This window comes from Colias philodice, chromosome 18, assembly GCF_061535455.1.
Source record: "Colias philodice isolate Cphi_HAF_F1 chromosome 18, ilColPhil1 Martin Lab GWU primary, whole genome shotgun sequence".
Lineage (NCBI taxonomy): Eukaryota > Metazoa > Arthropoda > Insecta > Lepidoptera > Pieridae > Colias > Colias philodice.
The window spans coordinates 2,916,484-2,933,245 of NC_143103.1; the positions used below are offsets into that span (position 1 = coordinate 2,916,484).

Consider the following 16,762-nt stretch of genomic DNA (forward strand, 5'->3'; position numbering starts at 1 on the left):
CGTACTTTAAATAGTGCAGAAAAGCATTACTCGCAAATTCAAAAAGAAGCTACTGCTATTATTTTTGGGGTGCGGCGGTTTCATCAATATTTGTACGGCCGTACCTCACCGTTTATTTTACGCACGGATCATAAACCCCTTTTATCAATATTCGGTCCGTATAAGGGCATTCCAGAAGTATCCGCAAATAGGTTACAGCGATATGCGCTATTTTTAAGCAGCTATAATTACGTGATTGAATACGTTAAAAGTAAAGATAACACAGCTGACTATTTATCACGGGCGAGCCTACCGCTCACAGCGGCGGACGGGGGGAAAGCGCGCGGGGAGGAAGACACCTGCGACCGCGCAGCGTATATTCGATTTGTTTTTCAGGGCGCGTTACCGATTACTATACGGGAATTGCGGAATGAAACCGTTAAAGATCCGATACTAAATAAAGTGACTAGTTATGTTTTAAACGGCTGGCCTCGAAAAGTTAGCGACGTTTTGATTAAACCCTATTTTTCTTGTAGATTACAGTTATCATACGAAAACGGGTGTCTTATGCGCGGACACAAGATAGTTATACCGAGTTCTTTGCGCAATCAGGTTTTAAAGGAATTGCATACGTCACATTTAGGTATAGTTAAAACTAAAGCGGAAGCCCGGGCGAGATTTTGGTTTCCAGGTATAGATGAAACAATTGAAAAAATGATAGGTACGTGTGATATTTGCAATCAATTAAGGTCATCACCACCGAAGGCGCCTATTGTTCCGTGGCCGCTTGCCCCGCACCCATTCTACAGAATACATTTAGATTTTCTGGGCCCTTTAAATAATCGGATGTACTTAGTTATAGTGGACGCATATAGCAAATGGGTCGAAGTTTACGAGATGAATAGTTGTAGCTCGAGCGCCGTAACCGATAAAATGTACGAGTTTATGTCTCGTTTTGGGCTACCTAACACGATAGTGTCAGATAATGGTACAGCGTTCACTTCAACAGAATTTAGAGATTTCTGCCAGTTAAACGGTATTAATCAGCTAACGTCACCGCCTTACCACCCGGCTAGTAACGGCCAAGCAGAAATATATGTTAAAGTTGCAAAAAAAGGGATTAAATCTAGTATATTGAATAGTAAAAATATAAAAGATAGTAGGTTAAATTTGCTCAAATATTTGTTCGATTACCGAAACTCTGTACACTCAATAACAAATGTTTCTCCGGCTCAGTTAGTGTTTGGGCGCAAGTTGAGGTGCCGTTTTGACATAATGAACCATACTCGTTCTCCGCTTCCATCGACCGCATCCGCTAATAGTAATGTAACATTTAATCAGTGTACACAAGCTAAAAATGTACGTAAACGAGATGTTGTATTTGAGCCTGGTCAATATGTTTTATACAAAAAATTTTATAATAAAAAAGACTATAAATGGTGTAAAGGCATAATTATAAAAAATGTTGGGAAAATGGTATATTATATTAAAGATAGTGTTACAAATTCGACAGTTAAAAAACATAAAAATCAGATTATCATGTACAAAGGCGATATTTTAGTTAAGCAACCTTGGGACTCGGTAAATTCTTACGAATCGGATATATTATTATCATCGCTTCCTCCCACGCATTCACCGACACGTGAAGCGTCAGTGGCGAGTGCAGTGGCGGATGAGAGAGGGGACGACAGGGTGACAGATTCGCCTGTAAACAGCGGTTCGCCTCAACCGGCCACTGACGGACAGCAGCGCTCGCCCCCGTCGTGGGTGACGACGACGCGAGGCGTGCGGCGCCCGCCCGGGACCGATGTGGAAGACGAGTACTTCCATGACGCGGAAGCGAGCCAGCAGCAGGGCGAGGAAGCCCAGCCGAACCAATCAGCCACAAATGCACGTGAGAAGCGCAACCGTCCCAAGGTTGACTTCAAGAAGTACTTTTAAGTTATTTTGACTATGGGGGAGGGACTGTTATGTATGTGCATTAATGTCTGTAACGTGGTCATCTTACGTCAATTAAAGTCAGTACGTTAACAGCCGTCTAGCGTTTCATTCGTGTCCTTCCGCATATCTATCATAGCTCTAGGCTTTTTTATGTAGAGGTTTTAAAATTTTATTGTCTTTATACCAATATATTTTTTTGAACATGTTTTAAGAGTTTCTTTTCTTCATTATGTTGTTAGTAACCCAATTATATATATAAGCTTTTACTGAGGCTCTATTAATGTGTATGTGTACATAATGCTTTTTATATGAAGTACATAAGAATATTGAGAGATTTTTTTTTATGAAAGCGCAGTGTTTATTTTTTGCCCAGATTGTAGTTTAATATCTATAGAGGTCGAGAGGCTGTTTTTGACATTTTACAAAACTGTGAAATTATAATATTAATTTAGAAATTACAGACTTACACAACTGATGTCTACAAAACGTATGGATGCTACAATTAACCCATTTAACGTAGTGAAATTTTAAACAAGATTATAACATTCAGACCCAAATAACATTAGGCAAAACGAACAAAGAGACTAACCAAACGTTTTCGTCAAACAAAACATGTACAGCGATAACCATCTCCTCTAATGAAAAGCTCTGGCTCTAGTTCTGATTGCGACCCCTCTAACAGTCTTAAAGTTTAGGAACCCGACACACACGCGCACACCCACCCGACCCAACCCACTAAGTAAAGGAAGAAGATTTAAACAACCAGCGTAATGTGACCCCTTTCTCCCCGCGGTCTCCGTAATAAATTACACGGCGAGCAACAAGCGGCGAGTTGTCAGAGTTCTTGGCTATCTGGCTGGTAGCGGGCGCCGGGGGGTTAAGGAACGAAAGAAGAAGAGCCCCAGCTCACCGCAACGAAAACCGGACAGCCGCCCCCGCAAGAAGCAAGCCTTAAGTGGAGACCATATCGATTTACGCCCCTTCCATGTTCTTAATGCCCACTTTGTTGGATGTACATTAATTATGCCGGAGCGCGTGAAATGGAACCTTTCGCCGATAAGGCTCGGTGAAATTTGGAATCGCTTTGGAGAATTCTAATTGGCTATCAATGTTTAATCGGATCTATAGGAAATAATTTCGTTTTCTTTAACACTTTGCAGTGAATAAGAGAAGGCGAATTATTGGCGGCAGTGCCTTAGAATCATGGAGCGAATGAAAAAACTCAGGATTTAGGAAGTTTTATAAATCGTACGTATTTTTTAGTATTACCTACTAGCTGCCAAATTGATATGTGCGAAAACATTCCTGCTTGTTTTCTTACTTTAGTGTCCTTTCAAAATTATTAACTAGAAAAACAATTTAATTTAATAAAAGCCACCAGTTCTTCTAGTTTAATCATAGTATGTACACGTGTTATCTTCTCGTTTTATCGATTGATGTTCTGGAGTGGGTGATAATTAACATCATGTACACACATTAATCATCTGTAAGACGAGCGCGGGCGAAAGTATGGGGTTACAAAACGGCGCGACGTTATTATTCAGAACTGGCAATTTTTAAGTGCTGTAAAAAAATAAAGCGTTCCATTTTCAAAATGTATAAGATGATGGTAAATTTGGCAGTTTTTATTTTTCAATGGTGTTAACTGTTAAGTCAATAATGTAAAATTGTTTTTAAAACTTTTCTTTTGTTTTATTATATTTGTAACATTAATTTTATGTGATTATGTTAAGGCCAGAAGGTATAGATTTTTAATACATTATTGTTTTTGACTAGGTAATATTTAATTAAATTTTTTACTGTTTGTTACAGCAATTTATATGTGCACAAAATTATGTTTTGGATTGTGTTAATATGTCAATAAGTTAAAGATTTTCTTAAATACATTATAGTTTCCCATGTGTTTTAAAATTTTTGTAACATTGATTTTTGTGACTAATAGGTACGCATTCCATTGTGTTAAGTCCAAAAGGTAAAGAATATTTTTATTACACTATAGTTGTTATGACTATTTATTATGTTTTGTTAGCAATTTATGGTTGCCAAGTAGGTACTTTAAGGTTTTTTATATAACATACATCATAGTTTAACGACTAGGTATTACTTAAAATTTCTTCTACCATTTTGTTTTATTATTTTTTTCACGCAATTTGACATAAATAATCAGGTACCTACTACATATTTTTAGGAATTTATAATAATTTTAATTAAATGAGGAAATATTTTTAATTTCCAGGCGCCATGCGTCACATTCTTAGATCATTAAGTAATGATCTAAGGTCACATTTTTTTGACTTAATTTAAACTAGTGCGATAAGATACGGCTCTATATTAGGTACTCTAATCGAAGGTAGTAAGTAATTTTCTTAAATTTTGATACTTTTTGTATAGTAAAGACCGAGGTGGTTTTTTACCCAATTCGAAATCAATTTAGAATTACAATTCATAGTAGTATATGAGGTCTAATCATAAACATTACATTCCACGCGTGATACGACAGTAAAAACAAAAATTTTCATCTTAATTTTAAAGCATCTAATGTTGTTTATCCAGTTAATAATTAACAGATAATTAGCCTTTTCTTTCTTCATTAACCAGTATTTGTCTTCTAAATTTCACATTGATATTTCAGGCATCTATATAGTTACGTATAATACCAAAATAGTTCCATATTAAAGATAAGCAGGTCCTCAGAATTGGGTTCTCCTTGGTGAGGGACGGAGCGCGGGAGGGAAGCAAGACACTCGATCAATACCGACCCGACTTTCAAACTGTTTTCACCCTCACGAAAGTCGTTCGGACTCCAACCGAGTGGACCCTGAAGGATGTGTATGGAGCTGGTAATACCACCTGACGAATTTAATTTTTCATTTATGTAGGTAGTGAGGTAGTGTATCTTCGAAGTAGACGTTTGCTTGGCTGCTGCTTTGGTTGAAGATTTTGTATCTGGTGTGCTTTTTTACACTTTCATTTTCTTGTAGCTTTTTTTTGCACTTGTTATTTAGTGAATTGTTGCAGGTTTCGATTTACATTTTGGCTTCGGTGTGATTTTTTTCTCACACTCCCATTTCTCGTGGCTTTTTTGTTTCACCTGAAACAAATAGAAATTCTCTTAATAAAATACTTACACTAAAATTACAACATTTCCCACAATGAAAGTTAAATAATATTATATAGGAGAAATATTTGTATTCTTGAGTGTTCGTGACTAATAAAAGAATACTATGTCTAAAATGGTAAGCAGGTATGTTTTCATATTTTTTTTTTCACCAGAGCTACGAGAAGAAAAACAATTCTTTATCTCTGTTGGCTATAAGATGCGAATTTATATGTTATTGTTTAAGAAAGAAAATCAAGAGGAAAGATATTGTCAAGTCATCGATCATATTATATTTACTTCTTAAAGTTAATAAAAAAAATGCAGTATATTATAAATCATAGCCGAATACAAATTAATGATATTGTTAGTAGTTATAACTAACCTAGTCTTATTTGAAATAATAAACGTATTATCTGCTCCATATAAATATAAGCACGTCTTCGCCTCGCTGTCTTCACGTACGCCTCAACCCTCTCGCGTGAACATTTTGTTTCGCCCACCACCCTTACATATCTTATACCTTCTATTGTATTATTTGCTCTTATGTACTGAGAATTTGAATATGATATTATATTTTGTTTCAATAATTTAATATGATTAAAACTTTACTGTATACGTTGCTGTAGCAGCTTATTTATTTGAGTAGGTACTAACTAGTTTTTAAGCATGAGTAGTTTTCATGATCTTTCGGCTATAATATGTAGAGCACACGCTCACAATCAAAACTGTTCGGTAATTTTTGAAAATAAACAACCAACTAAAAATTAAAACATGAAGAAGGTAGGGTAGGTATATAAAGCGTATAATAATTCAAAGTTTCATAATTCTTCCATAATTTTTCCACAGACATGAATATCTACTATCAAAATTTCAATACACAAAGATTGACAATTGTACCCTTAGGTATATTATCTGCACAAGTAACTAATACCAGCTATAGGTACGTGTACGAAATATATTTTGGAAACTGCTAAATGCCTGATATAAAAATTACTATTTTCAGCTACCTACTCATACTTCTTAATTTTGATTTTATAAACTATACTAGTGGTCCGCCCCGGCTTCGCCCGTGGTACATATTTCGCAATAAAAGGTAGCCTATGTCCTTTCTCGGGTATCAAAATATCTCCATACCAAATTTCACGCAAATTGGTTCAGTAGTTTAGACGTGATTGAGTAACAGACAGACAGACAGAGTTACTTTCGCATTTATAATATTAGTATGGATTAATTAAAATATTCCTATCATTTTATTATTACATCTCTAAGATGTGGATCCAGTTATTCAAGATCACGCAACGGTCGTATTTTGTAAAAAAAACTCGCTGCATATATTTTAAAGTTAACCCGTTGGATGCTGTCGTGAGAGAACTCGGTCACAGGGGGTACCCACGACCTTAGGTCACTGATCAGTATGTCCAAGATGTGTATTATTTAAGATTTATTTTTCATTATTATTTTACAAAGATTACTAAAATTTTATATTCAGATGATCGCTGTAGGTACTTATCATTTTAGCACATGTTAATAATTCTGTTCATATTTTCATTCAAGTTTCACAGAGGTACATTTAATTCTTTGGCCATATTATGAAATAATTAAGTATAGATATATATATTTCAAATGTCTGATATCTATTAAATTAACTTGATAGTTTACTCAAACTTTTTAGTAAATGAAAATAAAAAAAATACAATCATACAGTTATTGTTCTTACTTTCCACGAAAAAGTAAGTTTTAAATTATTTTAATTCCTATTCAGATATATTTGCTTCACCATTAAACAAATTTTTGAAATCCTTAGAATCATCTATAGCATGGGAAATGACATTTGACATCATCGCGAGTGACCCCAGGTGACAAGGTTAGTTGTATGTCCAGTACCGCGGGGTCAATTGTACCAAACAGGTTTGAGTAAAGGGTTGACTATAACGTTTCTATTTTTAGGTGTATCGTATTTATATCGATAATTTCGTCCTTTATAAAAAAATTTTGTGTATTACGTAGTCGATATTTTGAGGACTTTTATTTTGTACCTACGTTTCTTATAACTTTAACTTTAAGTAGTAAAATTATGCATTTTGTTATCGGATAAATGTCTCTACTTTTTTACCTACAAGATATGTCACTACCTCTCAAAATTACAACTACATAGTTGTAGCGTTGCTCGCAAAAACGACTAGGTAGATCGATTTTTATGTTTGCTTTTCAAAATTAAAATTGTGTACTAAAGTATAATTATATCTACACTAATATGAATTTTAATTTGAATTTGAATATTATAAAGTCGAAGAGTTTGTTTGAACGCGCTAATCTCCTCGGGAACTACTGGTCCGATTTAAAAATTCTTTCGGTGTTAGGTAGCCGAATGTGTTACACACAATTAGGTATATAGCTTATTTACAGCTTATTTAAAGTCCACAAAATCGAATATAGAGACTCATAAATTAAATTACTATTGTAACCATCGAGATAGAATGTACTACGTACTAGAGAGGCGATCGCTACTACACTCTCTTAACCACGAGCTAGAGGTAAGAATCACAAGTCTCTTTAGTCTGTGTCGGACTGTGCCCCCCGCTTGCCGCGTCAACACGTGTTATTGCTCTGTTCAAAATGCCTTCGTGTTTGGTTAGATATTGTTTTAAAAGTTCCCATAATACAAACAAAGCGCGAGGAGTGACTTTTCACCAGTAAGTTTCCTTATTATGAGTAAGTCATGCATTTTACTAATATTGTTATCATTTTGCGAAAAATCACCACGCGTTCTGCGTTTCGCGCCATTTTTCATAGACTAACAGCACAGACGTGACACTATCGATGAGTCTGTTAAAAAAATGTAACTGGATTTTTTTAACTATGTATATACAATATCTACTAGGAAAGATTACCGTGGTGTAGTATCTAAATATTTATACTTTTACCCGACTACGCAAAGTAAAACGGTAGGTTATATTAAGTAATATTTATTTATTTACCTATTTTTATTTATTAAAAAAAGGTTAATCAACAGTTGTTCCAATAGGATTTATAAATTATTATGCACAACAATTACAAATAAACACAACATTCACAGAAACTAATACAGTAAAAGTTCCTTAATCGCGCTTCCTATTCGACCCAATTTCTATATTCACGACTAAAAATTTTTTTTATTCGCGGATTTAATAAGTACCTACATACATAATAATAAAATTATTCCAATAGGTATCTTACCCAATATCCTTGTCAAATGGACTAATAAGAAAGTAAAATAGATCTTATTACAAGTTTGCCTAAAGTACATAATATTATGTTCTTAAATGATATCGCCGAGGCCTTTGACACAAGCCGCCTTTGTCGCAAGCCACCTCTGAGGCGATTGATGTTTTTGAGAATGTAAATAAACAGAATGGAAGCAACCTTATAACTCAATAAATAAAGTATATTTTTAAATGTAGTTCCGTTTATAGTAAAGTTACAAAAATTGTGATCGAGTAAGGGGGCGTCCATAAATTACGTGAGGTGTTTTTTAAAATTTTCTGCACCTCCCTCCCCCCCTGGTGAGATGTCGTGAGAATTTATTCAACCCCTCCCCCATCCTCGAATCTCACGTGAGATTTTTCAAAATGTGAGTTTCTTATACGTAAACGCCATCAACATTGAATCATCGTATCCATTTAATTAAGGCTATTATAAACCAATACTCCAAAATTCGATTACATCATGAAGCAAAAACTGATAAAACTATTGATTACTACACAAAACGACAAAAGCTTACTAAATTGATATTATTTAAAGGAAATTAAAATACATAGTTTAATATAAAATCCTCGTTTTATTAATTCCCTAGTATCAGTACCACCAGATAGTACCGAGTAAACAGATTGCACAATGTGTCGCATCTGCACGCATTGCTTAATCTTTGAACTTGAAGCCACGCCTCGCTCGTTCCACACGTACCCCACCACATCGGCCGCGTGCAATGTTTTTGTTTGGAATAACCCCTCTAGTACATATATCTCGATGATTGTAACCTAATAGAGAATATGGCTCCCAAGCAAATGAAGTCTCGCTTCAGTATCAGACATTAAACTCACAAAGAACAACCATATAGTCCTTTATGTAAACTTAAAGCACTGTAAATAAGAGATTTAACGCTAACCTAGTGGGCGATAAATTTTAGGGCAATTTAGACTAAATCGTTGAGTACGAAGCGTGCTTGGATCTTTCTCTGGGACCACGATCAATATAAGGCGCTGTCAACCTCTGGTGCTTTCGAAGATTAGATGTTCTCTTGTTTTGGATGAGAACTATGTACGAATTTTATGCTCTAATTGAATTAAAGTATTTTAAGCTATTGCATAGCTTCTATCGCGGGCCTTGAGCGCGGGGACGAATCCAGAAATTTAGTAACGAAAAACCTCACGCTCCCCACTCCGACGGGCGCGGAGGTGTGGCTTGAAGGCATGCTATGCAAAAGCTTTACCGCGGCAGTCCCAGCTATACATTCTTCGTCTATGGGCAGTCCCCGAGTGCCACACGTCTTTTTATTACAGAATCACGTTACTTATAATTACTAAATGAATTTGCCTAATGGAATTATCGTAAGTATTTATTTTTGTAAGAAATAAAAATTTGGTTGATGCACTCGTTCATTTGATATTATTTAATAACTATTTTATTTTTAACACTTTTTTCTTGCAGGTATCGCAACAGTGTGACAGGAACAAAAACAATGAGTTTTTAACATCATAGCTTGCAAAACCCAACGATATCAAGTCTATATTTAAATCTAATAGCATTTGTTTAAAAACAGCTAATTAATTAGATCACTAGGTTGTTAATCTCTGCTAAGTAGTTTATATGATAGGAAGCTATACGATTCTCAGCGCTAGAGGCGCGTTGCAATAAAATCTTGCCGTCGACGAACGCTTTATGAATATTGTTTTGGCTCAGTAAAAGATAAGGCTTGCCAAACCACTCAGAGATATATACGTTCCTCCTTTTATTGTTTTGAGAATTGCCGTGCGAATTGCGAGGTGATTTATTGGGGAACATTTAAGTTGAATATTGTTGTATTAATTACAATATTTACTTACTAAAAAATAGAGTACTTAAACTTATGACAAAAACCCATTTAACCTTGGCTATGCGTGACCAAAGCATAATGCTAAAAAAGTAACATTGACCTTCTGTAATATCTCAATATGTTCAAATACATATGCAATCTACATAGTTCATTTATTATTAATTTCTTAGACAAAATATTTCGGCCGTAGGTATAATATAAAATCTGAAAGATTGATGCAAATCTTCTTTGTTCTATACGTTTTCTCTAATAAATATTCCATCACTAAAGTCTAACGTATAATGGCATAAAGAGAAGATGCGGGTATATTAAAGCAGTATTTTAAAGGCCATAGATAACTATTACGGCAAATACATTAAACGACCCGACCGTATCATTCAGAAGTAGTAAATTTAAACATCAAGGGATGTCGGCCGGAAAAGCAGATTTATACTACAACCCAACTAAGATCATAAAAGTATACTATATCACGGGTCCGCGTATTAATACCCCACCATTTATCATCACCCACCCCCTCGTCTTTTGTGTAAGAACCCGCAACGGTCGACCAAACAAGTTCTGACAACTAAAACTATTCAAACATGAGCGGTTAACGTCGCAACTTGTACGGCGGCGTTCTTAACTCGGCCGACTCGCTGTAGCTTCAGGAAAATTGGAAAATTTAACACGGCCAATCAAAACTCAACTTTATTATGAAACCCTTTAGTCGACTTCTGTGTGTGTGCCATTGATGATTACGTAGAGATACGGCAGCGGAAAATATGCTTTGGTGTGCGCAAATAAAGTTGGTATTTGGCGGTCGCCGCGCGGAGCAATTCTCCGGAAGGGTATAGTCGTAAGGAAGTTCGTCGATTATGTTTAGTCAGTTCTGGCTGTGTAATGGAAAGGAAGTAGGAATTGGGGCCTGTAAGATGCGGTCGTATAAGGCGGCCATTCCTGTTTAACCCCCTCGAGAGGTGGGACGATTTGTTTGTTTCCAAGGTCCGTCCACAGCTGCGGGTCGGATTTAAATTTCGCACTCTCTCTTTGTCGGTGGTCTCTGTTGCTTGATGAGACGCCTCTTTATAACTTCCATTGAAGTGTCCCGTAAGTGGTTTTGGGTTAACAATGCCTCACTTTAGTTTCTAGGACGAGTAAATATAATTAAATAGAATGTGGACCTATCCACGACGTCGGAGTTTGTTCGGAGAACAAACTTCATAATTATATGAATGCGATATTATAGTATTTTTTATCTAGTTATTATTTCGTGTACCCAGTATATTGAAAGGAAACCTCACGTCAACTAATCAAGCAAAAACGCATAATGTAAATAACAAACAAAATATTTCTATCAAATAATATATTAATTACACAATAAGAGATCAAAATGCTTCGAGAAATCTATAAATCGGAGTAATGAAGACTAATAAATGTTTCGAAAGTAATAGACGATTCCAATAAACCGCAACTCAACAGTTCCACGAACCGCAGTCCTACTCTCTGGAACATTTATACATTTTACATGTTACTAATATTTTAAATTTATGTTACTCTATAAATCATAATATAAGATAAGGGTTTGTTTCTTTCTATTTTTAAAGATATATATAAGAAGGGATATTAGAAGGAATTTATTAACAGTGCATACAAGATCTGATGTTAAAATAAGGATTCGTAATGTACCTAGAGAAGAATTTGAAACTTATCCTCATATTATATCAGTTGATCACACGACATCGTACTAACTAAAAACTAAAACATAACATACCCTGATGGTATTGACACCATTTAGTAACCCTTTAAAGTTTCAAAGACGTGGAAAATATAATTGTTAACGAACAGCGCTCAACAAAATACTAGGGTAACAGAAAATCGATAGAGTTAAAACACATCTTGTGCCGTGGAACAAGTGGGAGCTGAAGGGACAAATGACCCAATTTCCTTGAGTGGTCCACCGGCCCTTCAATAATCTCTACTCGCCCGTGAAGGGACAATATTGGTGGTACATGTAATACACGCCGTCTATTTATAAGCCATAGTTTTGTGTAAAAAGGTAAACTTAATAGAGTTCAACATGATCAGACTGAAGAATTTACCTATTTTTCAATTGATGATAAAATGAATTTACTTAATTATTACTAGTTACTTCCAGGGTAAACTATACTACTCAAAATGTACTTCAATCTACAATTAGTCACAATTATACAACAGTCTAAAATTATAGTATATAGTTATAAAAAAACCTTTTGTAAAGCATAAAATACAAAGCCATAGAGCTTTATATAGAGTGTTCTCTAGCTCAGAATATTTGTTGAGACACTACGACTTTGACCAACGATTACCGACGATGATTTTCAAATAAAATCTCTTATATTTGTCTTGAAAAAGATTTGATTCCTTTTCAGCTCATCTTGTTTCAATCTACGTAATGCTCACTATTTTAAAACAACATAAAATTTTTAACGAATGTAGAGCTTAGAGAACGAAGAGAGTAGATGATAGATGATAGATTATATACAGGGTGTCCCAAGAAGTATGGATGAACTGAAGCCAGGAGGTAGAGGACCTAGAGGGCTATCCGAATCACCCCCATGTGTGTTATGCGATTTTTCGTAGTTTCGGAGTTATGACTCTTTTTTCAATTTTTCACCTATCGCCGAGTACGATGATATTTTCACTCATGGTGACGTCAACTATTGCGCTAGATGCTTGATTTTTTTTGTGTGCTAAGCTGAAAGATAGGCCAATTCAGTATGGTAACACTTACTATCGTTAGATCTTCGAATGGAATAAAAAAAAGAATTAAATGCCAAGAAAGATAAAATTACCCAGTATGTTCACAACTTCAAGGGCCCATAAAAAAATAAAATCACATAAGAAAAGTTTTCCGTTTGGCTTTTAAAAACTTGCTCTATCTATCAGGTAGCTACCCTGAAAATTTCATTTTATTATTCAGAAGGCTTCAATCGAAAAATTGAAATCTAAATGTGGTAAGTGCAAAAATTTTATTAACATGATGATCATTAAAACCAATAAATAGGTGTTTAGTTACCAGAATTTTTTTTAAAATAACCCCGCTGTTGCTCAATGCAAGTGCGACATCACCGTAAAAAGTTGTCTATTAAATGTCTTTATGCCCTTTTATAATTTTAAATGGTTTCTTCTGCTACTATGAATTTCCGGGCTATTTCGTCCAAATTGTGGCATTCTCTCAAGTAGCCGAGGTCTATTTAGTATCCCCATTGAAACAAATCAATTGGGTTTAGGTCGAGGGACCGTGGAGGCCAGGTTTTAAGGCAAGCGTCACCGGCGCATGCGCAGGCTGCAACGACCAATCCATCTTTCAGGGTATCTTTACCCTTTAGCCTGGCCTGAACGGTCTCCGGACATAAACCATATTGATTTTTTTCCGTGGGGATACTACAAAGACGAGAGACTGCTACAATTTGGACGAAATAACCCGGAAATTCATAGTAGCAGAAGAAACCATTAAAAATGATAAAAGGGCATTCAGACATTTAAAAGACAACTTTTTACGGTGATGTCGCACTTGCACTGAGCAACAGCGGGGTCATTTTAAAAAATTCTGGTAATTAAACACCTATTTATTGGTTTTAATGATCATCATGTTAATAAAATTTTTGCACTTACCACATTTAGATTTCAATTTTTCGATTGAAGCCTTCTGAATAATAAAATGAAATTTTCAGGGTAGCTACCTGATAGATAGAGCAAGTTTTTAAAAGCCAAACGGAAAACATTTTTTATGTGATTTTATTTTTTTACGGGCCCTTGAAGTGGTGAACATACCGGGAAATTTTACCTTTCTTGGCATTTCATCCTTTTTTTTATTCCATTCAAAGATCTAACGATAGTAAATATTACCATACTGAATTGGCTTATCTTTCAGCGTAGCACACAAAAAAAAATCAAGCATCTTCCGCAATAATTGATGTTACCATGAGTGAAAATATCATCGTACTCGGCGATAGGTGAAAAATTGAAAAAAGAGTCATAACTCCGAAAATACGAAAAATCGCATAACACACATGGGGGTGATTCGGATAGCCCTCTAGGTCCTCTACCTCCCAGCTTCCGTTCATCACTACTTTTTGGGACACCCTGTATAGTGGTACTACTATACATATATGTAGGAGTATTACTGGCTGGTAGAAGACGTATTACTGGCTGATGAGAATTACATCGGAACGAGATTTGACAACTGTCGATCTAGCGGAGCGTCGCGTCGATGGTCGGCTGCAGACGTTGCTTGGTTACAAACGAAGAACGGCTAGAGCACCACGTTTGCGACGAATCGCTATTGTTCCGAGTAATCTTGTGCATTGTTGTATCGAAATTAATTAAAAGCGATTGATCATGATTCCCTAATTACTAGCTCATAGATTTGTGCGATTACATAACATTTGTTGTAACATTGATGATTCATTTGTTTCCACCAACATTATAATTTACTGAAGATATGGGTGATTCTGATGATTATGGCCATCCGCCCATATCAGAAGTGGGATTACCAAGCGCTACTGACCGAGGAATATCAACCGGCTGACGAAAATAGCGCCATGAAATTGCTAAGCAATATGGAAGTCTTACTCGGATGTTAGCGACGACGCAATCGCCGATGGTAACTGCTAGCGCTCAGTCTAGTCCAGTGAAAATCGTTGAGTTTAATCCGTAAGATATAGACGTAGATGAAGAAGGTTGGTGTAAGATTACAGAGTTTATAGTACTGACTAAAATTTAAAGGGCGTAGATTTACTTGTGGCTCTTACCTATGCACTGAAAGGCTGCGCCGCCTCTTGCTTGACAAAGTTAAATTTGAATGAGTTCACATGGGAGACTGTAAAACAAAGTTTAATGGCCAGATTTTGTAAACCAAAATTATTTCAAGACTACTATGATGAAATATTGCATTTTCAAATTGGAACAAAAGAAACTGCAGCAGAAGCTGCCCTGCGCTTATGGAATATGATCGAAACTATACCTAAAACCCGAATGCCAGAAGATGTTATAACAGCTGGATTCGTCATATCGGTCTTATGTCAGAAGAATGGTTTGATACGCCGTCAGCTAAACGCATATACTGTCACTACCAAACCTCAGCTATTTAGAATCTTAAGAGGCATTTTTCTAAAGCGAAGATCGGAGCTTGAAATCCAAGAGCCTAACTTGAAGCAACCTTGAATTGTGGACGCAAGATTTCCAATGTCATTTGTCACCGGCAAGCCGAATGTAAAAGCGTCTTTGAGAATATTCTTCTGGGATAACTAAACAACAAAATCCGTTAACAGCAACACGTGCTCCCGAGAAAATTGCGACTGTAACCTGATGCATATGCGGTCAAGCTGGACACGTAGCAACAAATTGTAACGAAAGAGGATGATGTCGGTTAAAAAGGAGGTATAGCTACTACAAAATAAGAGGTAAATGTCTGCGAACAACGACTGTCGAGTGGCATCTTGAGGCCGTAATCCGGTGAGTCAGTCCCCTTTTTGTTTGAAAGCGGGTCGTCTTGCTTTTTGATAAAATAGAGCTATCTTAGTAAGTTGCCAGATACTGTGCGCAGTGATCTTGTGCATCTTACGGGCAAGTAGAGCGTGTGATGCGCACTTTGAAAAGTTTGCTAACGATTATCTAAAACGGTCCCTATAAAGCGTGGCGTGACATAACATCTGAGATCGTGAAATCATTGACCATGAATTGTCGAAAGTTGGTCGAAATTCATGCAGAGCAAGACAATCTGTAACTAATGAGTAATCTATAAGCATTGTTTGCATGAAGTCTACTTAACTATGTTGGCACGTTGAGTGAGAACAGTTATCGAGTAATGTGGTGTGTTAAGGTGGTTGAAGGGAATGTCGTCCGGGCCATGCAGCTGATAGCGGCTGGTTTAAGTGACACATTTATCCGATTCAACCATAAGTGTTCTTTGGTCGAAGGGACAGTGTCGTCCGGTCCATGCACATGGTCGAAAGGACACACCCGTCCGGTCCAAATGATACTGTGTAAAAATTGGTCCTAAGGATAGGACATGCCGATAAAGAGTTCATTGTTTGTTGTGTGAGTAGAAAAGGTGCCGTCCGGTCCATGAGTGGTCGAAAGGACACACGCTTTTTTTCATTCTGAGACAATTATTGTTGTATGACCGTAATATTACGTAGTAGACGTAGACGACGACGACGTATTAGCTTGTCAGGATGGGCGAGCGGGTAGATATTGACAGATACCCGTCCGATGGATTGTGTTATTGTTACAGGACTGCAATTTGATGCGCCCGAGGACGGTCGAAAGTCAGAATGGCCGTGTAGGAGTATTACTGGCTGGTAGAAGACGTATTACTGGCTGATGAGAATTACATCGGAACGAGATTTGACAACTGTCGATCTAGCGGAGCGTCGCGTCGATGGTCGGCTGCAGACGTTGCTTGGTTACAAACGAAGAACGGCTAGAGCACCACGTTTGCGACGAATCGCTATTGTTCCGAGTAATCTTGTGCATTGTTGTATCGAAATTAATTAAAAGCGATTGATCAAGTGATTCCCTAATTACTAGCTCATAGATTTGTGCGATTACATAACATTTGTTGTAACATTGATGATTCATTTGTTTCCACCAACATTATAATTTACTGAAGATATGGGTGATTCTGATGATTATGGCCATCCGCCCAT

At 36.4% G+C, this 16,762-nt stretch overlaps 1 pseudogene; it reads left to right on the forward strand.

Annotated features, from left to right (window-relative positions):
- The first annotated feature begins 14,553 nt into the window (after nt 1–14,553).
- LOC149480312 (uncharacterized) lies at nt 14,554–15,340 on the forward strand (annotated as a pseudogene).
- The last annotated feature ends 1,422 nt before the right edge of the window (nt 15,341–16,762 follow it).